This window comes from Phyllobates terribilis, unplaced genomic scaffold (genome assembly GCF_046119375.1).
Source record: "Phyllobates terribilis strain yellow unplaced genomic scaffold, ASM4611937v1 Scaffold_2__4_contigs__length_985480577, whole genome shotgun sequence".
NCBI lineage: Eukaryota > Metazoa > Chordata > Amphibia > Anura > Dendrobatidae > Phyllobates > Phyllobates terribilis.
This window is the reverse complement of record NW_027362762.1, coordinates 552,997,146-553,020,278: the sequence shown is the minus strand read 5'-3', so window position 1 is coordinate 553,020,278 and position 23,133 is coordinate 552,997,146.

Sequence of the window (23,133 nt, the reverse complement as noted above, 5' to 3'; positions counted from 1 at the left end):
TCCTTCGGAACTCTTCCATTGTTCTGGGAATTCTGCTGACATTTAAAAATCCTTCGGAACTCTTCATTGTTCTCGGAATTCTGCAGACGTTTAAAAATGCTTCGGAACTCTTCCATTATTCTTGAAATTCTGCTGATGTTTAATAATGCTTCAGAACTCTTCCATTGTTCTCGGAATTCTGCTGAAGTTTAAAATTGCTTTGAAACTCTTCCATTGTTACTGGAATTCTTCTGAAGTTTAAAAATGCTACATAACTCTTCCATTGTTCTCAGAATTCCACTGAAGTTTAAAAATGCTTCGGAACTCTTCCAATGTTCACGGAATTCCGCTGATGTTTAAAAATCCTTCAGAACTCTTCCATGGTTCTCGAAATTCGCTGACATTTAAAAATTCTTCGGAACTCTTCCATTGTTCTTGGAATTCCGCTGACGTTTAAAAATTCTTCGGAACTCTTCCATTGTTCTCGGAATCCCGCTAGAGTTTAAAAATACTTCGAAGCACTTCCATTGTTCTCGGAAATCCGCCGAAGTTTAAAAATGCTTCGGAACTCTTCCATTGTTCCTGGAATTCTTCTGAAGTTTAAAAATGCTTTGGAACTCTTCCATTGTTCCTGGAATTCTTCTGAAGTTTAAAAATGCTTCGGAACTCTTCCATTGTTCCCGGAATTCTGCTGATGTTTAAAAATGCTTCGAAACTCATCCATTGTTCTCGGAATTCCGCTGAAGTTTAAAAATGCTTCGGAACTCTTCCATTGTTCCCAGAATTCTGCTGATGTTTAAAAATGCTTCGGAACTCTTCCATTGTTCTCGGAATTCTGCTGACATTTAAAAATGCTTCAGAACTCTTCCATTGTTCCCGGAATTCTGCTGATGTTTAAAAATGCTTCGGAACTCATCCATTGTTCTCGGAATTCCGCTAAATTTTAAAAATGCTTCGGAACTCTTCCATTGTTCCCAGAATTCTGCTGATGTTTAAAAATGCTTCGGTACTCTTCCATTGTTCTCGGAATTCTGCTGACATTTAAAAATGCTTCGGAACTCTTCCATTGTTCCCGGAATTCTTTTGAAGTTTAAAAATGCTTCTGATCTCTTTCATTGTTCAAGGAATTCCACTGACGTTTAAAAATTCTTCGGAACTGTTCCATTGTTCCCGGAATACTGCTGACGTTTAAAAATGCTTCGGAACTCTTTCATTGTTCCTGGAATTCTTCTGAAGTTTAAAAATGCTACGGAACTCTTCCATTGTTCTCGGAATTCTGCAAACGTTTAAAAATGCTTCGGAACTCTTCCATAGTTCTCGGAATCCCGCTGGCGTTTAAAAATACTTCGGAACACTTCCATTGTTCTCGGAAATCCGCTGAAGTTTAAAAATGCTTCGGAACTCTTCCATTGTTCCTGGAATTCTTCTGAAGTTTCAAAATGCTTTGGAACTCTTCCATTGTTCCTGGAATTCTTCTGAAGTTTAAAAATGCTTCGGAACTCTTCCATTGTTCCCGGAATTCTGCTGATGTTTAAAAATGCTTCGGAACTCATCCATTGTTCTCGGAATTCCGCTAAAGTTTAAAAATGCTTCGGAACTCTTCCATTGTTCCCAGAATTCTGCTGACATTTAATAATCCTTCGGAACTCTTCCACTGTTCTCGGAATTCCGCTGGCGTTTAAAAATACTTCGGAACACTTCCATTGTTCTCGGAAATCCGCCGAAGTTTAAAAATGCTCCGGAAATCTTCCATTGTTCCTGGAATTCTTCTGAAGTTTAAAAATGCTTTGGAACTCTTCCATTGTTCCTGGAATTCTTTTGAAGTTTAAAAATGCTTCGGAACTGTTCCATTGTTCCCGGAATTCTGCTGACGTTTAAAAATGCTTCCGAACTCATCCATTGTTCTCGGAATTCCGCTAAAGTTTAAAAATGCTTCGGAATTCTTCCATTGTTCCCAGAATTCTGCTGATGTTTAAAAATGCTTCGGAACTCTTCCATTGTTCTCAGAATTCTGCTGACATTTAAAAATGCTTCGGAACTCTTCCATTGTTCCCGGAATTCTTTTGAAGTTTAAAAATGCTTCTGATCTCTTTCATTGTTCAAGGAATTCCACTGACGTTTAAAAATTCTTCGGAACTGTTCCATTGTTCCCGGAATTCTGCTGACGTTTAAAAATGCTTCCGAACTCTTTCATTGTTCAAGGAATTCTGCTGACGTTTAAAAATCCTTTGGAACTCTTCCATTGTTCTCGGAATTCTGCTGACATTTAAAAATGCTTCGGAACTCTTCCATTGTTCCCGGAATTCTTTTGAAGTTTAAAAATGCTTCTGATCTCTTTCATTGTTCAAGGAATTCCACTGACGTTTAAAAATTCTTCGGAACTCTTCCATTTTTCTCGGAATTCTGCTGACGTTTAAAAATGCATTGCAACTCTTGCATTGTTTTCGGAATTCTGCTGAAGTTTAAAAATGCTTCTGAACCCTTCCATTGTTCTCAGAATTACGCTGAAGTTTAAAAATGCTTCTGAACCCTTCCATTGTTCTCAGAATTACGCTGAAGTTTAAAAATGCTTCTGAGCTCTTCCATTGTTCTCAGAATTCCGCTGACGTTTAAAAATCCTTCGGAACTCTTCCATTGTTCTGGGAATTCTGCTGACATTTAAAAATCCTTCGGAACTCTTCCATTGTTCTCGGAATTCTGCAGACGTTTAAAAATGCTTCGGAACTCTTCCATTATTCTTGAAATTCTGCTGATGTTTAATAATGCTTCAGAACTCTTCCATTGTTCTCGGAATTCTGCTGAAGTTTAAAATTGCTTTGAAACTCTTCCATTGTTACTGGAATTATTCTGAAGTTTAAAAATGCTACATAACTCTTCCATTGTTCTCAGAATTCCACTGAAGTTTAAAAATGCTTCGGAACTCTTCCAATGTTCACGGAATTCCGCTGATGTTTAAAAATCCTTCAGAACTCTTCCATGGTTCTCGAAATTCGCTGACATTTAAAAATTCTTCGGAACTCTTCCATTGTTCTTGGAATTCCGCTGACGTTTAAAAATTCTTCGGAATTCTTCCATTGTTCTCGGAATTCTGCAGACGTTTAAAAATGCTTCGGAACTCTTCCATTGTTCTCGGAATCCCGCTGGAGTTTAAAAATACTTCGGAGCACTTCCATTGTTCTCGGAAATCCGCCGAAGTTTAAAAATGCTTCGGAACTCTTCCATTGTTCCTGGAATTCTTCTGAAGTTTAAAAATGCTTTGGAACTCTTCCATTGTTCCTGGAATTCTTCTGAAGTTTAAAAATGCTTCGGAACTCTTCCATTGTTCCCGGAATTCTGCTGATGTTTAAAAATGCTTCGAAACTCATCCATTGTTCTCGGAATTCCGCTGAAGTTTAAAAATGCTTCGGAACTCTTCCATTGTTCCCAGAATTCTGCTGATGTTTAAAAATGCTTCGGAACTCTTCCATTGTTCTCGGAATTCTGCTGACATTTAAAAATGCTTCAGAACTCTTCCATTGTTCCCGGAATTCTGCTGATGTTTAAAAATGCTTCGGAACTCATCCATTGTTCTCGGAATTCCGCTAAATTTTAAAAATGCTTCGGAACTCTTCCATTGTTCTCGGAATTCTGCAGACGTTTAAAAATGCTTCGGAACTCTTCCATTATTCTGGAAATTCTGCTGATGTTTAAAAATGCTTCAGAACTCTTCCATTGTTCTCGGAATTCTGCTGAAGTTTAAAATTGCTTTGAAACTCTTCCATTGTTCCTGGAATTCTTCTGAAGTTTAAAAATGCCACATAACTCTTCCATTGTTCTCAGAATTCCACTGAAGTTTAAAAATGCTTCGGAACTCTTCCAATGTTCACGGAATTCCGCTGATGTTTAAAAATCCTTCAGAACTCTTCCATGGTTCTCGAAATTCGCAGACATTTAAAAATTCTTCGGAACTCTTCCATTGTTCTTGGAATTCCGCTGACGTTTAAAAATGCTTCGGAATTCTTCCATTGTTCTCGGAATTCTGCAGACGTTTAAAAATGCTTCGGAACTCTTCCATTGTTCTCGGAATCCCGCTGGAGTTTAAAAATACTTCGGAACACTTCCATTGTTCTCGGAAATCCGCCGAAGTTTAAAAATGCTTTGGAACTCTTCCATTGTTCCTGGAATTCTTCTGAAGTTTAAAAATGCTTTGGAACTCTTCCATTGTTCCTGGAATTCTTCTGAAGTTTAAAAATGCTTCGGAACTCTTCCATTGTTCCCGGAATTCTGCTGATGTTTAAAAATGCTTCGAAACTCATCCATTGTTCTCGGAATTCCGCTGAAGTTTAAAAATGCTTCGGAACTCTTCCATTGTTCCCAGAATTCTGCTGATGTTTAAAAATGCTTCTGATCTCTTTCATTGTTCAAGGAATTCCACTGACGTTTAAAAATTCTTCGGAACTGTTCCATTGTTCCCGGAATTCTGCTGACGTTTAAAAATGCTTCGGAACTCTTTCATTGTTCCTGGAATTCTTCTGAAGTTTAAAAATGCTACGGAACTCTTCCATTGTTCTCGGAATTCTGCAAACGTTTAAAAATGCTTCGGAACTCTTCCATAGTTCTCGGAATCCCGCTGGCGTTTAAAAATACTTCGGAACACTTCCATTGTTCTCGGAAATCCGCTGAAGTTTAAAAATGCTTCGGAACTCTTCCATTGTTCCTGGAATTCTTCTGAAGTTTCAAAATGCTTTGGAACTCTTCCATTGTTCCTGGAATTCTTCTGAAGTTTAAAAATGCTTCGGAACTCTTCCATTGTTCCCGGAATTCTGCTGATGTTTAAAAATGCTTCGGAACTCATCCATTGTTCTCGGAATTCCGCTAAAGTTTAAAAATGCTTCGGAACTCTTCCATTGTTCCCAGAATTCTGCTGACATTTAATAATCCTTCGGAACTCTTCCACTGTTCTCGGAATTCCGCTGGCGTTTAAAAATACTTCGGAACACTTCCATTGTTCTCGGAAATCCGCCGAAGTTTAAAAATGCTCCGGAAATCTTCCATTGTTCCTGGAATTCTTCTGAAGTTTAAAAATGCTTTGGAACTCTTCCATTGTTCCTGGAATTCTTTTGAAGTTTAAAAATGCTTCGGAACTCTTCCATTGTTCCCGGAATTCTGCTGATGTTTAAAAATGCTTCGGAACTCATCCATTGTTCTCGGAATTCCGCTGAAGTTTAAAAATGCTTCGGAACTCTTCCATTGTTCCCAGAATTCTGCAGATGTTTAAAAATGCTTCGGAACTCTTCCATTGTTCTCGGAATTCTGCTGACATTTAAAAATGCTTCGGAACTCTTCCATTGTTCCCGGAATTCTTTTGAAGTTTAAAAATGCTTCTGATCTCTTTCATTGTTCAAGGAATTCCACTGACGTTTAAAAATTCTTCGGAACTGTTCCATTGTTCCCGGAATTCTGCTGACGTTTAAAAATGCTTCCGAACTCATCCATTGTTCTCGGAATTCCGCTAAAGTTTAAAAATGCTTCGGAATTCTTCCATTGTTCCCAGAATTCTGCTGATGTTTAAAAATGCTTCGGAACTCTTCCATTGTTCTCGGAATTCTGCTGACATTTAAAAATGCTTCGGAACTCTTCCATTGTTCCCGGAATTCTTTTGAAGTTTAAAAATGCTTCTGATCTCTTTCATTGTTCAAGGAATTCCACTGACGTTTAAAAATTCTTCGGAACTGTTCCATTGTTCCCGGAATTCTGCTGACGTTTAAAAATGCTTCCGAACTCTTTCATTGTTCAAGGAATTCTGCTGACGTTTAAAAATGCTTCGGAACTCTTCCATTGTTCCTGGAATTCTTCTGAAGTTTAAAAATGCTACGGAACTCTTCCATTGTTCTCGGAATTCTGCAAACGTTTAAAAATCCTTTGGAACTCTTCCATTGTTCTCGGAATTCTGCTGACATTTAAAAATGCTTCGGAACTCTTCCATTGTTCCCGGAATTCTTTTGAAGTTTAAAAATGCTTCTGATCTCTTTCATTGTTCAAGGAATTCCACTGACGTTTAAAAATTCTTCGGAACTCTTCCATTTTTCTCGGAATTCTGCTGACGTTTAAAAATGCATTGCAACTCTTGCATTGTTTTCGGAATTCTGCTGAAGTTTAAAAATGCTTCTGAACCCTTCCATTGTTCTCAGAATTACGCTGAAGTTTAAAAATGCTTCTGAACACTTCCATTGTTCTCGGAAATCCGCCGGAGTTTAAAAATGCTTCTGAGCTCTTCCATTGTTCTCAGAATTCCGCTGACATTTAAAAATCCTTCGGAACTCTTCCATTGTTCTGGGAATTCTGCTGACATTTAAAAATCCTTCGGAACTCTTCCATTGTTCTCGGAATTCTGCAGACGTTTAAAAATGCTTCGGAACTCTTCCATTATTCTTGAAATTCTGCTGATGTTTAATAATGCTTCAGAACTCTTCCATTGTTCTCGGAATTCTGCTGAAGTTTAAAATTGCTTTGAAACTCTTCCATTGTTCCCAGAATTCTGCTGATGTTTAAAAATGCTTCGGTACTCTTCCATTGTTCTCGGAATTCTGCTGACATTTAAAAATGCTTCGGAACTCTTCCATTGTTCCCGGAATTCTTTTGAAGTTTAAAAATGCTTCTGATCTCTTTCATTGTTCAAGGAATTCCACTGACGTTTAAAAATTCTTCGGAACTCTTCCATTTTTCTCGGAATTCTGCTGACGTTTAAAAATGCATTGCAACTCTTGCATTGTTTTCGGAATTCTGCTGAAGTTTAAAAATGCTTCTGAACCCTTCCATTGTTCTCAGAATTACGCTGAAGTTTAAAAATGCTTCGGAACTCTTCCATTGTTCCCGGAATTCTGCTGATGTTTAAAAATGCTTCGAAACTCATCCATTGTTCTCGGAATTCCGCTGAAGTTTAAAAATGCTTCGGAACTCTTCCATTGTTCCCAGAATTCTGCTGATGTTTAAAAATGCTTCGGAACTCTTCCATTGTTCTCGGAATTCTGCTGACATTTAAAAATGCTTCAGAACTCTTCCATTGTTCCCGGAATTCTGCTGATGTTTAAAAATGCTTCGGAACTCATCCATTGTTCTCGGAATTCCGCTAAATTTTAAAAATGCTTCGGAACTCTTCCATTGTTCCCAGAATTCTGCTGATGTTTAAAAATGCTTCGGTACTCTTCCATTGTTCTCGGAATTCTGCTGACATTTAAAAATGCTTCGGAACTCTTCCATTGTTCCCGGAATTCTTTTGAAGTTTAAAAATGCTTCTGATCTCTTTCATTGTTCAAGGAATTCCACTGACGTTTAAAAATTCTTCGGAACTGTTCCATTGTTCCCGGAATACTGCTGACGTTTAAAAATGCTTCCGAACTCTTCCATTATTCTGGAAATTCTGCTGATGTTTAAAAATGCTTCAGAACTCTTCCATTGTTCTCGGAATTCTGCTGAAGTTTAAAATTGCTTTGAAACTCTTCCATTGTTACTGGAATTCTTCTGAAGTTTAAAAATGCTACATAACACTTCCATTGTTCTCAGAATTCCACTGAAGTTTAAAAATGCTTCGGAACTCTTCCATTGTTCTCGGAATTCTGCTGACATTTAAAAATGCTTCAGAACTCTTCCATTGTTCCCGGAATTCTGCTGATGTTTAAAAATGCTTCGGAACTCATCCATTGTTCTCGGAATTCCGCTAAATTTTAAAAATGCTTCGGAACTCTTCCATTGTTCCCAGAATTCTGCTGATGTTTAAAAATGCTTCGGTACTCTTCCATTGTTCTCGGAATTCTGCTGACATTTAAAAATGCTTCGGAACTCTTCCATTGTTCCCGGAATTCTTTTGAAGTTTAAAAATGCTTCTGATCTCTTTCATTGTTCAAGGAATTCCACTGACGTTTAAAAATTCTTCGGAACTGTTCCATTGTTCCCGGAATTCTGCTGACGTTTAAAAATGCTTCCGAACTCATCCATTGTTCTCGGAATTCCGCTAAAGTTTAAAAATGCTTCGGAATTCTTCCATTGTTCCCAGAATTCTGCTGATGTTTAAAAATGCTTCGGAACTCTTCCATTGTTCTCGGAATTCTGCTGACATTTAAAAATGCTTCGGAACTCTTCCATTGTTCCCGGAATTCTTTTGAAGTTTAAAAATGCTTCTGATCTCTTTCATTGTTCAAGGAATTCCACTGACGTTTAAAAATTCTTCGGAACTGTTCCATTGTTCCCGGAATACTGCTGACGTTTAAAAATGCTTCCGAACTCTTCCATTATTCTGGAAATTCTGCTGATGTTTAAAAATGCTTCAGAACTCTTCCATTGTTCTCGGAATTCTGCTGAAGTTTAAAATTGCTTTGAAACTCTTCCATTGTTACTGGAATTCTTCTGAAGTTTAAAAATGCTACATAACACTTCCATTGTTCTCAGAATTCCACTGAAGTTTAAAAATGCTTCGGAACTCTTCCATTGTTCTCGGAATTCTGCTGACATTTAAAAATGCTTCAGAACTCTTCCATTGTTCCCGGAATTCTGCTGATGTTTAAAAATGCTTCGGAACTCATCCATTGTTCTCGGAATTCCGCTAAATTTTAAAAATGCTTCGGAACTCTTCCATTGTTCCCAGAATTCTGCTGATGTTTAAAAATGCTTCGGTACTCTTCCATTGTTCTCGGAATTCTGCTGACATTTAAAAATGCTTCGGAACTCTTCCATTGTTCCCGGAATTCTTTTGAAGTTTAAAAATGCTTCTGATCTCTTTCATTGTTCAAGGAATTCCACTGACGTTTAAAAATTCTTCGGAACTGTTCCATTGTTCCCGGAATTCTGCTGACGTTTAAAAATGCTTCCGAACTCATCCATTGTTCTCGGAATTCCGCTAAAGTTTAAAAATGCTTCGGAATTCTTCCATTGTTCCCAGAATTCTGCTGATGTTTAAAAATGCTTCGGAACTCTTCCATTGTTCTCGGAATTCTGCTGACATTTAAAAATGCTTCGGAACTCTTCCATTGTTCCCGGAATTCTTTTGAAGTTTAAAAATGCTTCTGATCTCTTTCATTGTTCAAGGAATTCCACTGACGTTTAAAAATTCTTCGGAACTGTTCCATTGTTCCCGGAATTCTGCTGACGTTTAAAAATGCTTCCGAACTCTTTCATTGTTCAAGGAATTCTGCTGACGTTTAAAAATGCTTCGGAACTCTTCCATTGTTCCTGGAATTCTTCTGAAGTTTAAAAATGCTACGGAACTCTTCCATTGTTCTCGGAATTCTGCAAACGTTTAAAAATCCTTTGGAACTCTTCCATTGTTCTCGGAATTCTGCTGACATTTAAAAATGCTTCGGAACTCTTCCATTGTTCCCGGAATTCTTTTGAAGTTTAAAAATGCTTCTGATCTCTTTCATTGTTCAAGGAATTCCACTGACGTTTAAAAATTCTTCGGAACTCTTCCATTTTTCTCGGAATTCTGCTGACGTTTAAAAATGCATTGCAACTCTTGCATTGTTTTCGGAATTCTGCTGAAGTTTAAAAATGCTTCTGAACCCTTCCATTGTTCTCAGAATTACGCTGAAGTTTAAAAATGCTTCTGAACACTTCCATTGTTCTCGGAAATCCGCCGGAGTTTAAAAATGCTTCTGAGCTCTTCCATTGTTCTCAGAATTCCGCTGACGTTTAAAAATCCTTCGGAACTCTTCCATTGTTCTGGGAATTCTGCTGACATTTAAAAATCCTTCGGAACTCTTCCATTGTTCTCGGAATTCTGCAGACGTTTAAAAATGCTTCGGAACTCTTCCATTATTCTTGAAATTCTGCTGATGTTTAATAATGCTTCAGAACTCTTCCATTGTTCTCGGAATTCTGCTGAAGTTTAAAATTGCTTTGAAACTCTTCCATTGTTACTGGAATTCTTCTGAAGTTTAAAAATGCTACATAACTCTTCCATTGTTCTCAGAATTCCACTGAAGTTTAAAAATGCTTCGGAACTCTTCCAATGTTCACGGAATTCCGCTGATGTTTAAAAATCCTTCAGAACTCTTCCATGGTTCTCGAAATTCGCTGACATTTAAAAATTCTTCGGAACTCTTCCATTGTTCTTGGAATTCCACTGACGTTTAAAAATTCTTCGGAATTCTTCCATTGTTCTCGGAATTCTGCAGACGTTTAAAAATGCTTCGGAACTCTTCCATTGTTCTCGGAATCCCGCTGGAGTTTAAAAATACTTCGGAGCACTTCCATTGTTCTCGGAAATCCGCCGAAGTTTAAAAATGCTTCGGAACTCTTCCATTGTTCCTGGAATTCTTCTGAAGTTTAAAAATGCTTTGGAACTCTTCCATTGTTCCTGGAATTCTTCTGAAGTTTAAAAATGCTTCGGAACTCTTCCATTGTTCCCGGAATTCTGCTGATGTTTAAAAATGCTTCGAAACTCATCCATTGTTCTCGGAATTCCGCTGAAGTTTAAAAATGCTTCGGAACTCTTCCATTGTTCCCAGAATTCTGCTGATGTTTAAAAATGCTTCGGAACTCTTCCATTGTTCTCGGAATTCTGCTGACATTTAAAAATGCTTCAGAACTCTTCCATTGTTCCCGGAATTCTGCTGATGTTTAAAAATGCTTCGGAACTCATCCATTGTTCTCGGAATTCCGCTAAATTTTAAAAATGCTTCGGAACTCTTCCATTGTTCCCAGAATTCTGCTGATGTTTAAAAATGCTTCGGTACTCTTCCATTGTTCTCGGAATTCTGCTGACATTTAAAAATGCTTCGGAACTCTTCCATTGTTCCCGGAATTCTTTTGAAGTTTAAAAATGCTTCTGATCTCTTTCATTGTTCAAGGAATTCCACTGACGTTTAAAAATTCTTCGGAACTGTTCCATTGTTCCCGGAATACTGCTGACGTTTAAAAATGCTTCCGAACTCTTCCATTATTCTGGAAATTCTGCTGATGTTTAAAAATGCTTCAGAACTCTTCCATTGTTCTCGGAATTCTGCTGAAGTTTAAAATTGCTTTGAAACTCTTCCATTGTTACTGGAATTCTTCTAAAGTTTAAAAATGCTACATAACTCTTCCATTGTTCTCAGAATTCCACTGAAGTTTAAAAATGCTTCGGAACTCTTCCATTGTTCTCGGAATTCTGCTGACATTTAAAAATGCTTCAGAACTCTTCCATTGTTCCCGGAATTCTGCTGATGTTTAAAAATGCTTCGGAACTCATCCATTGTTCTCGGAATTCCGCTAAATTTTAAAAATGCTTCGGAACTCTTCCATTGTTCCCAGAATTCTGCTGATGTTTAAAAATGCTTCGGTACTCTTCCATTGTTCTCGGAATTCTGCTGACATTTAAAAATGCTTCGGAACTCTTCCATTGTTCCCGGAATTCTTTTGAAGTTTAAAAATGCTTCTGATCTCTTTCATTGTTCAAGGAATTCCACTGACGTTTAAAAATTCTTCGGAACTGTTCCATTGTTCCCGGTATTCTGCTTACGTTTAAAAATGCTTCCGAACTCTTTCATATTTCAAGGAATTCTGCTGACGTTTAAAAATGCTTCTGAACTCTTCCATTGTTCCTGGAATTCTTCTGAAGTTTAAAAATGCTACGGAACTCTTCCATTGTTCTCGGAATTCTGCAAACGTTTAAAAATGCTTCGGAACTCTTCCATAGTTCACGGAATCCCGCTGGCGTTTAAAAATACTTCGGAACACTTCCATTGTTCTCGGAAATCCGCTGAAGTTTAAAAATGCTTCGGAACTCTTCCATTGTTCCTGGAATTCTTCTGAAGTTTCAAAATGCTTTGGAACTCTTCCATTGTTCCTGGAATTCTTCTGAAGTTTAAAAATGCTTCGGAACTCTTCCATTGTTCCCGGAATTCTGCTGATGTTTAAAAATGCTTCGGAACTCATCCATTGTTCTCGGAATTCCGCTAAAGTTTAAAAATGCTTCGGAACTCTTCCATTGTTCCCAGAATTCTGCTGATGTTTAAAAATGCTTCGGAACTCTTCCATTGTTCTCGGAATTCTGCTGACATTTAAAAATGCTTCGGAACTCTTCCATTGTTCCCGGAATTCTTTTGAAGTTTAAAAATGCTTCTGATCTCTTTCATTGTTCAAGGAATTCCACTGACGTTTAAAAATTCTTCGGAACTGTTCCATTGTTCCCGGAATACTGCTGACGTTTAAAAATGCTTCCGAACTCTTTCATTGTTCAAGGAATTCTGCTGACGTTTGAAAATGCTTCGGAACTCTTCCATTGTTCCTGGAATTCTTCTGAAGTTTAAAAATGCTACGGAACTCTTCCATTGTTCTCAGAATTCCACTGAAGTTTAAAAATGCTTCGGAACTCTTCCATTGTTCTGGAAATTCTGCTGACATTTAAAAATGCTTCGGAACTCTTCCATTTTTCTCGGAATTCTGCTGACGTTTAAAAATGCATTGCAACTCTTGCATTGATTTCGGAATTCTGCTGAAGTTTAAAAATGCTTCTGAACCCTTCCATTGTTCTCAGAATTACGCTGAAGTTTAAAAATGCTTCTGAACACTTCCATTGTTCTCGGAAATCCGCCGGAGTTTAAAAATGCTTCTGAGCTCTTCCATTGTTCTCAGAATTCCGCTGACGTTTAAAAATCCTTCGGAACTCTTCCATTGTTCTGGGAATTCTGCTGACATTTAAAAATCCTTCGGAACTCTTCCATTGTTCTCGGAATTCTGCAGACGTTTAAAAATGCTTCGGAACTCTTCCATTATTCTTGAAATTCTGCTGATGTTTAATAATGCTTCAGATCTCTTCCATTGTTCTCGGAATTCTGCTGAAGTTTAAAATTGCTTTGAAACTCTTCCATTGTTACTGGAATTCTTCTGAAGTTTAAAAATGCTACATAACTCTTCCATTGTTCTCAGAATTCCACTGAAGTTTAAAAATGCTTCGGAACTCTTCCAATGTTCACGGAATTCCGCTGATGTTTAAAAATCCTTCAGAACTCTTCCATGGTTCTCAAAATTCGCTGACATTTAAAAATTCTTCGGAACTCTTCCATTGTTCTTGGAATTCCGCTGACGTTTAAAAATTCTTCGGAATTCTTCCATTGTTCTCGGAATTCTGCAGACGTTTAAAAATGCTTCGGAACTCTTCCATTGTTCTCGGAATCCCGCTGGAGTTTAAAAATACTTCGGAGCACTTCCATTGTTCTCGGAAATCCGCCGAAGTTTAAAAATGCTTCGGAACTCTTCCATTGTTCCTGGAATTCTTCTGAAGTTTAAAAATGCTTTGGAACTCTTCAATTGTTCCTGGAATTCTTCTGAAGTTTAAAAATGCTTCGGAACTCTTCCATTGTTCCCGGAATTCTGCTGATGTTTAAAAATGCTTCGAAACTCATCCATTGTTCTCGGAATTCCGCTGAAGTTTAAAAATGCTTCGGAACTCTTCCATTGTTCCCAGAATTCTGCTGATGTTTAAAAATGCTTCGGAACTCTTCCATTGTTCTCGGAATTCTGCTGACATTTAAAAATGCTTCAGAACTCTTCCATTGTTCCCGGAATTCTGCTGATGTTTAAAAATGCTTCGGAACTCATCCATTGTTCTCGGAATTCCGCTAAATTTTAAAAATGCTTCGGAACTCTTCCATTGTTCCCAGAATTCTGCTGATGTTTAAAAATGCTTCGGTACTCTTCCATTGTTCTCGGAATTCTGCTGACATTTAAAAATGCTTCGGAACTCTTCCATTGTTCCCGGAATTCTTTTGAAGTTTAAAAATGCTTCTGATCTCTTTCATTGTTCAAGGAATTCCACTGACGTTTAAAAATTCTTCGGAACTGTTCCATTGTTCCCGGAATACTGCTGACGTTTAAAAATGCTTCCGAACTCTTCCATTATTCTGGAAATTCTGCTGATGTTTAAAAATCCTTCAGAACTCTTCCATGGTTCTCGAAATTCGCTGACATTTAAAAATTCTTCGGAACTCTTCCATTGTTCTTGGAATTCCACTGACGTTTAAAAATTCTTCGGAATTCTTCCATTGTTCTCGGAATTCTGCAGACGTTTAAAAATGCTTCGGAACTCTTCCATTGTTCTCGGAATCCCGCTGGAGTTTAAAAATACTTCGGAGCACTTCCATTGTTCTCGGAAATCCGCCGAAGTTTAAAAATGCTTCGGAACTCTTCCATTGTTCCTGGAATTCTTCTGAAGTTTAAAAATGCTTTGGAACTCTTCCATTGTTCCTGGAATTCTTCTGAAGTTTAAAAATGCTTCGGAACTCTTCCATTGTTCCCGGAATTCTGCTGATGTTTAAAAATGCTTCGAAACTCATCCATTGTTCTCGGAATTCCGCTGAAGTTTAAAAATGCTTCGGAACTCTTCCATTGTTCCCAGAATTCTGCTGATGTTTAAAAATGCTTCGGAACTCTTCCATTGTTCTCGGAATTCTGCTGACATTTAAAAATGCTTCAGAACTCTTCCATTGTTCCCGGAATTCTGCTGATGTTTAAAAATGCTTCGGAACTCATCCATTGTTCTCGGAATTCCGCTAAATTTTAAAAATGCTTCGGAACTCTTCCATTGTTCCCAGAATTCTGCTGATGTTTAAAAATGCTTCGGTACTCTTCCATTGTTCTCGGAATTCTGCTGACATTTAAAAATGCTTCGGAACTCTTCCATTGTTCCCGGAATTCTTTTGAAGTTTAAAAATGCTTCTGATCTCTTTCATTGTTCAAGGAATTCCACTGACGTTTAAAAATTCTTCGGAACTGTTCCATTGTTCCCGGAATACTGCTGACGTTTAAAAATGCTTCCGAACTCTTCCATTATTCTGGAAATTCTGCTGATGTTTAAAAATGCTTCAGAACTCTTCCATTGTTCTCGGAATTCTGCTGAAGTTTAAAATTGCTTTGAAACTCTTCCATTGTTACTGGAATTCTTCTAAAGTTTAAAAATGCTACATAACTCTTCCATTGTTCTCAGAATTCCACTGAAGTTTAAAAATGCTTCGGAACTCTTCCATTGTTCTCGGAATTCTGCTGACATTTAAAAATGCTTCAGAACTCTTCCATTGTTCCCGGAATTCTGCTGATGTTTAAAAATGCTTCGGAACTCATCCATTGTTCTCGGAATTCCGCTAAATTTTAAAAATGCTTCGGAACTCTTCCATTGTTCCCAGAATTCTGCTGATGTTTAAAAATGCTTCGGTACTCTTCCATTGTTCTCGGAATTCTGCTGACATTTAAAAATGCTTCGGAACTCTTCCATTGTTCCCGGAATTCTTTTGAAGTTTAAAAATGCTTCTGATCTCTTTCATTGTTCAAGGAATTCCACTGACGTTTAAAAATTCTTCGGAACTGTTCCATTGTTCCCGGTATTCTGCTTACGTTTAAAAATGCTTCCGAACTCTTTCATATTTCAAGGAATTCTGCTGACGTTTAAAAATGCTTCTGAACTCTTCCATTGTTCCTGGAATTCTTCTGAAGTTTAAAAATGCTACGGAACTCTTCCATTGTTCTCGGAATTCTGCAAACGTTTAAAAATGCTTCGGAACTCTTCCATAGTTCACGGAATCCCGCTGGCGTTTAAAAATACTTCGGAACACTTCCATTGTTCTCGGAAATCCGCTGAAGTTTAAAAATGCTTCGGAACTCTTCCATTGTTCCTGGAATTCTTCTGAAGTTTCAAAATGCTTTGGAACTCTTCCATTGTTCCTGGAATTCTTCTGAAGTTTAAAAATGCTTCGGAACTCTTCCATTGTTCCCGGAATTCTGCTGATGTTTAAAAATGCTTCGGAACTCATCCATTGTTCTCGGAATTCCGCTAAAGTTTAAAAATGCTTCGGAACTCTTCCATTGTTCCCAGAATTCTGCTGATGTTTAAAAATGCTTCGGAACTCTTCCATTGTTCTCGGAATTCTGCTGACATTTAAAAATGCTTCGGAACTCTTCCATTGTTCCCGGAATTCTTTTGAAGTTTAAAAATGCTTCTGATCTCTTTCATTGTTCAAGGAATTCCACTGACGTTTAAAAATTCTTCGGAACTGTTCCATTGTTCCCGGAATACTGCTGACGTTTAAAAATGCTTCCGAACTCTTTCATTGTTCAAGGAATTCTGCTGACGTTTGAAAATGCTTCGGAACTCTTCCATTGTTCCTGGAATTCTTCTGAAGTTTAAAAATGCTACGGAACTCTTCCATTGTTCTCAGAATTCCACTGAAGTTTAAAAATGCTTCGGAACTCTTCCATTGTTCTGGAAATTCTGCTGACATTTAAAAATGCTTCGGAACTCTTCCATTTTTCTCGGAATTCTGCTGACGTTTAAAAATGCATTGCAACTCTTGCATTGATTTCGGAATTCTGCTGAAGTTTAAAAATGCTTCTGAACCCTTCCATTGTTCTCAGAATTACGCTGAAGTTTAAAAATGCTTCTGAACACTTCCATTGTTCTCGGAAATCCGCCGGAGTTTAAAAATGCTTCTGAGCTCTTCCATTGTTCTCAGAATTCCGCTGACGTTTAAAAATCCTTCGGAACTCTTCCATTGTTCTGGGAATTCTGCTGACATTTAAAAATCCTTCGGAACTCTTCCATTGTTCTCGGAATTCTGCAGACGTTTAAAAATGCTTCGGAACTCTTCCATTATTCTTGAAATTCTGCTGATGTTTAATAATGCTTCAGATCTCTTCCATTGTTCTCGGAATTCTGCTGAAGTTTAAAATTGCTTTGAAACTCTTCCATTGTTACTGGAATTCTTCTGAAGTTTAAAAATGCTACATAACTCTTCCATTGTTCTCAGAATTCCACTGAAGTTTAAAAATGCTTCGGAACTCTTCCAATGTTCACGGAATTCCGCTGATGTTTAAAAATCCTTCAGAACTCTTCCATGGTTCTCAAAATTCGCTGACATTTAAAAATTCTTCGGAACTCTTCCATTGTTCTTGGAATTCCGCTGACGTTTAAAAATTCTTCGGAATTCTTCCATTGTTCTCGGAATTCTGCAGACGTTTAAAAATGCTTCGGAACTCTTCCATTGTTCTCGGAATCCCGCTGGAGTTTAAAAATACTTCGGAGCACTTCCATTGTTCTCGGAAATCCGCCGAAGTTTAAAAATGCTTCGGAACTCTTCCATTGTTCCTGGAATTCTTCTGAAGTTTAAAAATGCTTTGGAACTCTTCAATTGTTCCTGGAATTCTTCTGAAGTTTAAAAATGCTTCGGAACTCTTCCATTGTTCCCGGAATTCTGCTGATGTTTAAAAATGCTTCGAAACTCATCCATTGTTCTCGGAATTCCGCTGAAGTTTAAAAATGCTTCGGAACTCTTCCATTGTTCCCAGAATTCTGCTGATGTTTAAAAATGCTTCGGAACTCTTCCATTGTTCTCGGAATTCTGCTGACATTTAAAAATGCTTCAGAACTCTTCCATTGTTCCCGGAATTCTGCTGATGTTTAAAAATGCTTCGGAACTCATCCATTGTTCTCGGAATTCCGCTAAATTTTAAAAATGCTTCGGAACTCTTCCATTGTTCCCAGAATTCTGCTGATGTTTAAAAATGCTTCGGTACTCTTCCATTGTTCTCGGAATTCTGCTGACATTTAAAAATGCTTCGGAACTCTTCCATTGTTCCCGGAATTCTTTTGAAGTTTAAAAATGCTTCTGATCTCTTTCATTGTTCAAGGAATTCCACTGACGTTTAAAAATTCTTCGGAACTGTTCCATTGTTCCCGGAATACTGCTGACGTTTAAAAATGCTTCCGAACTCTTCCATTATTCTGGAAATTCTGCTGATGTTTAAAAATGCTTCAGAACTCTTCCATTGTTCTCGGAATTCTGCTGAAGTTTAAAATTGCTTTGAAACTCTTCCATTGTTACTGGAATTCTTCTGAAGTTTAAAAATGCTACATAACACTTCCATTGTTCTCAGAATTCCACTGAAGTTTAAAAATGCTTCGGAACTCTTCCATTGTTCTCGGAATTCTGCTGACATTTAAAAATGCTTCAGAACTCTTCCATTGTTCCCGGAATTCTGCTGATGTTTAAAAATGCTTCGGAACTCATCCATTGTTCTCGGAATTCCGCTAAATTTTAAAAATGCTTCGGAACTCTTCCATTGTTCCCAGAATTCTGCTGATGTTTAAAAATGCTTCGGTACTCTTCCATTGTTCTCGGAATTCTGCTGACATTTAAAAATGCTTCGGAACTCTTCCATTGTTCCCGGAATTCTTTTGAAGTTTAAAAATGCTTCTGATCTCTTTCATTGTTCAAGGAATTCCACTGACGTTTAAAAATTCTTCGGAACTGTTCCATTGTTCCCGGAATTCTGCTGACGTTTAAAAATGCTTCCGAACTCATCCATTGTTCTCGGAATTCCGCTAAAGTTTAAAAATGCTTCGGAATTCTTCCATTGTTCCCAGAATTCTGCTGATGTTTAAAAATGCTTCGGAACTCTTCCATTGTTCTCGGAATTCTGCTGACATTTAAAAATGCTTCGGAACTCTTCCATTGTTCCCGGAATTCTTTTGAAGTTTAAAAATGCTTCTGATCTCTTTCATTGTTCAAGGAATTCCACTGACGTTTAAAAATTCTTCGGAACTGTTCCATTGTTCCCGGAATTCTGCTGACGTTTAAAAATGCTTCCGAACTCTTTCATTGTTCAAGGAATTCTGCTGACGTTTAAAAATGCTTCGGAACTCTTCCATTGTTCCTGGAATTCTTCTGAAGTTTAAAAATGCTACGGAACTCTTCCATTGTTCTCGGAATTCTGCAAACGTTTAAAAATCCTTTGGAACTCTTCCATTGTTCTCGGAATTCTGCTGACATTTAAAAATGCTTCGGAACTCTTCCATTGTTCCCGGAATTCTTTTGAAGTTTAAAAATGCTTCTGATCTCTTTCATTGTTCAAGGAATTCCACTGACGTTTAAAAATTCTTCGGAACTCTTCCATTTTTCTCGGAATTCTGCTGACGTTTAAAAATGCATTGCAACTCTTGCATTGTTTTCGGAATTCTGCTGAAGTTTAAAAATGCTTCTGAACCCTTCCATTGTTCTCAGAATTACGCTGAAGTTTAAAAATGCTTCTGAACACTTCCATTGTTCTCGGAAATCCGCCGGAGTTTAAAAATGCTTCTGAGCTCTTCCATTGTTCTCAGAATTCCGCTGACGTTTAAAAATCCTTCGGAACTCTTCCATTGTTCTGGGAATTCTGCTGACATTTAAAAATCCTTCGGAACTCTTCCATTGTTCTCGGAATTCTGCAGACGTTTAAAAATGCTTCGGAACTCTTCCATTATTCTTGAAATTCTGCTGATGTTTAATAATGCTTCAGAACTCTTCCATTGTTCTCGGAATTCTGCTGAAGTTTAAAATTGCTTTGAAACTCTTCCATTGTTACTGGAATTCTTCTGAAGTTTAAAAATGCTACATAACTCTTCCATTGTTCTCAGAATTCCACTGAAGTTTAAAAATGCTTCGGAACTCTTCCAATGTTCACGGAATTCCGCTGATGTTTAAAAATCCTTCAGAACTCTTCCATGGTTCTCGAAATTCGCTGACATTTAAAAATTCTTCGGAACTCTTCCATTGTTCTTGGAATTCCACTGACGTTTAAAAATTCTTCGGAATTCTTCCATTGTTCTCGGAATTCTGCAGACGTTTAAAAATGCTTCGGAACTCTTCCATTGTTCTCGGAATCCCGCTGGAGTTTAAAAATACTTCGGAGCACTTCCATTGTTCCCGGAATTCTGCTGACGTTTAAAAATGCTTCCGAACTCTTTCATATTTCAAGGAATTCTGCTGACGTTTAAAAATGCTTCTGAACTCTTCCATTGTTCCTGGAATTCTTCTGAAGTTTAAAAATGCTACGGAACTCTTCCATTGTTCTCGGAATTCTGCAAACGTTTAAAAATGCTTCGGAACTCTTCCATAGTTCACGGAATCCCGCTGGCGTTTAAAAATACTTCGGAACACTTCCATTGTTCTCGGAAATCCGCTGAAGTTTAAAAATGCTTCGGAACTCTTCCATTGTTCCTGGAATTCTTCTGAAGTTTCAAAATGCTTTGGAACTCTTCCATTGTTCCTGGAATTCTTCTGAAGTTTAAAAATGCTTCGGAACTCTTCCATTGTTCCCGGAATTCTGCTGATGTTTAAAAATGCTTCGGAACTCATCCATTGTTCTCGGAATTCCGCTAAAGTTTAAAAATGCTTCGGAACTCTTCCATTGTTCCCAGAATTCTGCTGATGTTTAAAAATGCTTCGGAACTCTTCCATTGTTCTCGGAATTCTGCTGACATTTAAAAATGCTTCGGAACTCTTCCATTGTTCCCGGAATTCTTTTGAAGTTTAAAAATGCTTCTGATCTCTTTCATTGTTCAAGGAATTCCACTGACGTTTAAAAATTCTTCGGAACTGTTCCATTGTTCCCGGAATACTGCTGACGTTTAAAAATGCTTCCGAACTCTTTCATTGTTCAAGGAATTCTGCTGACGTTTGAAAATGCTTCGGAACTCTTCCATTGTTCCTGGAATTCTTCTGAAGTTTAAAAATGCTACGGAACTCTTCCATTGTTCTCAGAATTCCACTGAAGTTTAAAAATGCTTCGGAACTCTTCCATTGTTCTGGAAATTCTGCTGACATTTAAAAATGCTTCGGAACTCTTCCATTTTTCTCGGAATTCTGCTGACGTTTAAAAATGCATTGCAACTCTTGCATTGATTTCGGAATTCTGCTGAAGTTTAAAAATGCTTCTGAACCCTTCCATTGTTCTCAGAATTACGCTGAAGTTTAAAAATGCTTCTGAACACTTCCATTGTTCTCGGAAATCCGCCGGAGTTTAAAAATGCTTCTGAACTCTTCCATTTTTCTCGGAATTCCGCTGACGTTTAAAAATCCTTCGGAACTCTTCCATTGTTCTGGGAATTCTGCTGACATTTAAAAATCCTTCGGAACTGTTCCATTGTTCTCGGAATTGTGCAGACGTTTAAAAATGCTTCGGAACTCTTCCATTATTCTGGAAATTCTGCTGATGTTTAAAAATGTTTCAGAACTCTTCCATTGTTCTCGGAATTCTGCTGAAGTTTAAAATTGCTTTGAAACTCTTCCATTGTTACTGGAATTCTTCTGAAGTTTAAAAATGCTACATAACTCTTCCATTGTTCTCAGAATTCTGCTGAAGTTTAAAATTGCTTTGAAACTCTTCCATTGTTACTGGAATTCTTCTGAAGTTTAAAAATGCTTCGGAACTCTTCCATGGTTCTCGAAATTCGCTGACATTTAAAAATTCTTCGGAACTCTTCCATTGTTCTCGGAATTCCGCTGACGTTTAAAAATGCTTCGGAATTCTTCCATTGTTCTCGGAATTCTGCAGACGTTTAAAAATGCTTCGGAACTCTTCCATTGTTCCCGAAATTCTGCTGACGTTTAAAAATGCTTCCGATCTCTTTCATTGTTCAAGGAATTCCGCTGATGTTTAAAAATGCTTCGGAACTCTTCCATTGTTCTCAGAATTCAGCTGACATTTAATAATCCTTCAGAACTCTTCCACTGTTCTCGGAATTACGCTGGCGTTTAAAAATACTTCGGAACACTTCCATTGTTATCGGAAATCCGCCGAAGTTTAAAAATGCTTCGGAACTCTTCCATTGTTCCTGGAATTCTTCTGAAGTTTAAAAATGCTTTGGAACTCTTCCATTGTTCCTGGAATTCTTCTGAAGTTTAAAAATGCTACATAACTCTTCCATTGTTCTCAGAATTCCACTGAAGTTTAAAAATGCTTCGGAACTCTTCCAATGTTCACGGAATTCCGCTGATGATTAAAAATCCTTCAGAACTCTTCCATGGTTCTCGAAATTCGCAGACATTTAAAAATTCTTCGGAACTCTTCCATTGTTCTTGGAATTCCGCTGATGTTTAAAAATGCTTCGGAATTCTTCCATTGTTCTCGGAATTCTGCAGACGTTTAAAAATGCTTCGGAACTCTTCCATTGTTCTCGGAAATCCGCCAAAGTTTAAAAATGCTTCGGAACTCTTCCATTGTTCCTGGAATTCTTCTGAAGTTTAAAAATGCTTTGGAACTCATCCATTGTTCTCGGAATTCCGCTGAAGTTTAAAAATGCTTCGGAACTCTTCCATTGTTCCCAGAATTCTGCTGATGTTTAAAAATGCTTCGGAACTCTTCCATTGTTCTCGGAATTCTGCTGACATTTAAAAATGCTTCGGAACTCTTCCATTGTTCCCGGAATTCTTTTGAAGTTTAAAAATGCTTCTGATCTCTTTCATTGTTCAAGGAATTCCACTGACGTTTAAAAATTCTTCGGAACTGTTCCATTGTTCCCGGAAATCTGCTGACGTTTAAAAATGCTTCCGAACTCTTTCATTGTTCAAGGAATTCTGCTGACGTTTAAAAATGCTTCGGAACTCTTTCATTGTTCCTGGAATTCTTCTGAAGTTTAAAAATGCTACGGAACTCTTCCATTGTTCTCGGAATTCTGCAAACGTTTAAAAATGCTTCGGAACTCTTCCATAGTTCTCGGAATCCCGCTGGCGTTTAAAAATCCTTCGGAACACTTCCATTGTTCTCGGAAATCCGCTGAAGTTTAAAAATGCTTCGGAACTCTTCCATTGTTCCTGGAATTCTTCTGAAGTTTCAAAATGCTTTGGAACTCTTCCATTGTTCCTGGAATTCTTCTGAAGTTTAAAAATGCTTCGGAACTCTTCCATTGTTCCCGGAATTCTGCTGATGTTTAAAAATGCTTCGGAACTCATCCATTGTTCTCGGAATTCCGCTAAAGTTTAAAAATGCTTCGGAACTCTTCCATTGTTCCCAGAATTCTGCTGACATTTAATAATCCTTCGGAACTCTTCCACTGTTCTCGGAATTCTGCTAGCGTTTAAAAATACTTCGGAACACTTCCATTGTTCTCGGAAATCCGCCGAAGTTTAAAAATGCTCCGGAAATCTTCCATTGTTCCTGGAATTCTTCTGAAGTTTAAAAATGCTTTGGAACTCTTCCATTGTTCCTGGAATTCTTTTGAAGTTTAAAAACGCTTCGGAACTCTTCCATTGTTCCCGGAATTCTGCTGATGTTTAAAAATGCTTCGGAACTCATCCATTGTTCTCGGAATTCCGCTGAAGTTTAAAAATGCTTCGGAACTCTTCCATTGTTCCCAGAATTCTGCTGATGTTTAAAAATGCTTCGGAACTCTTC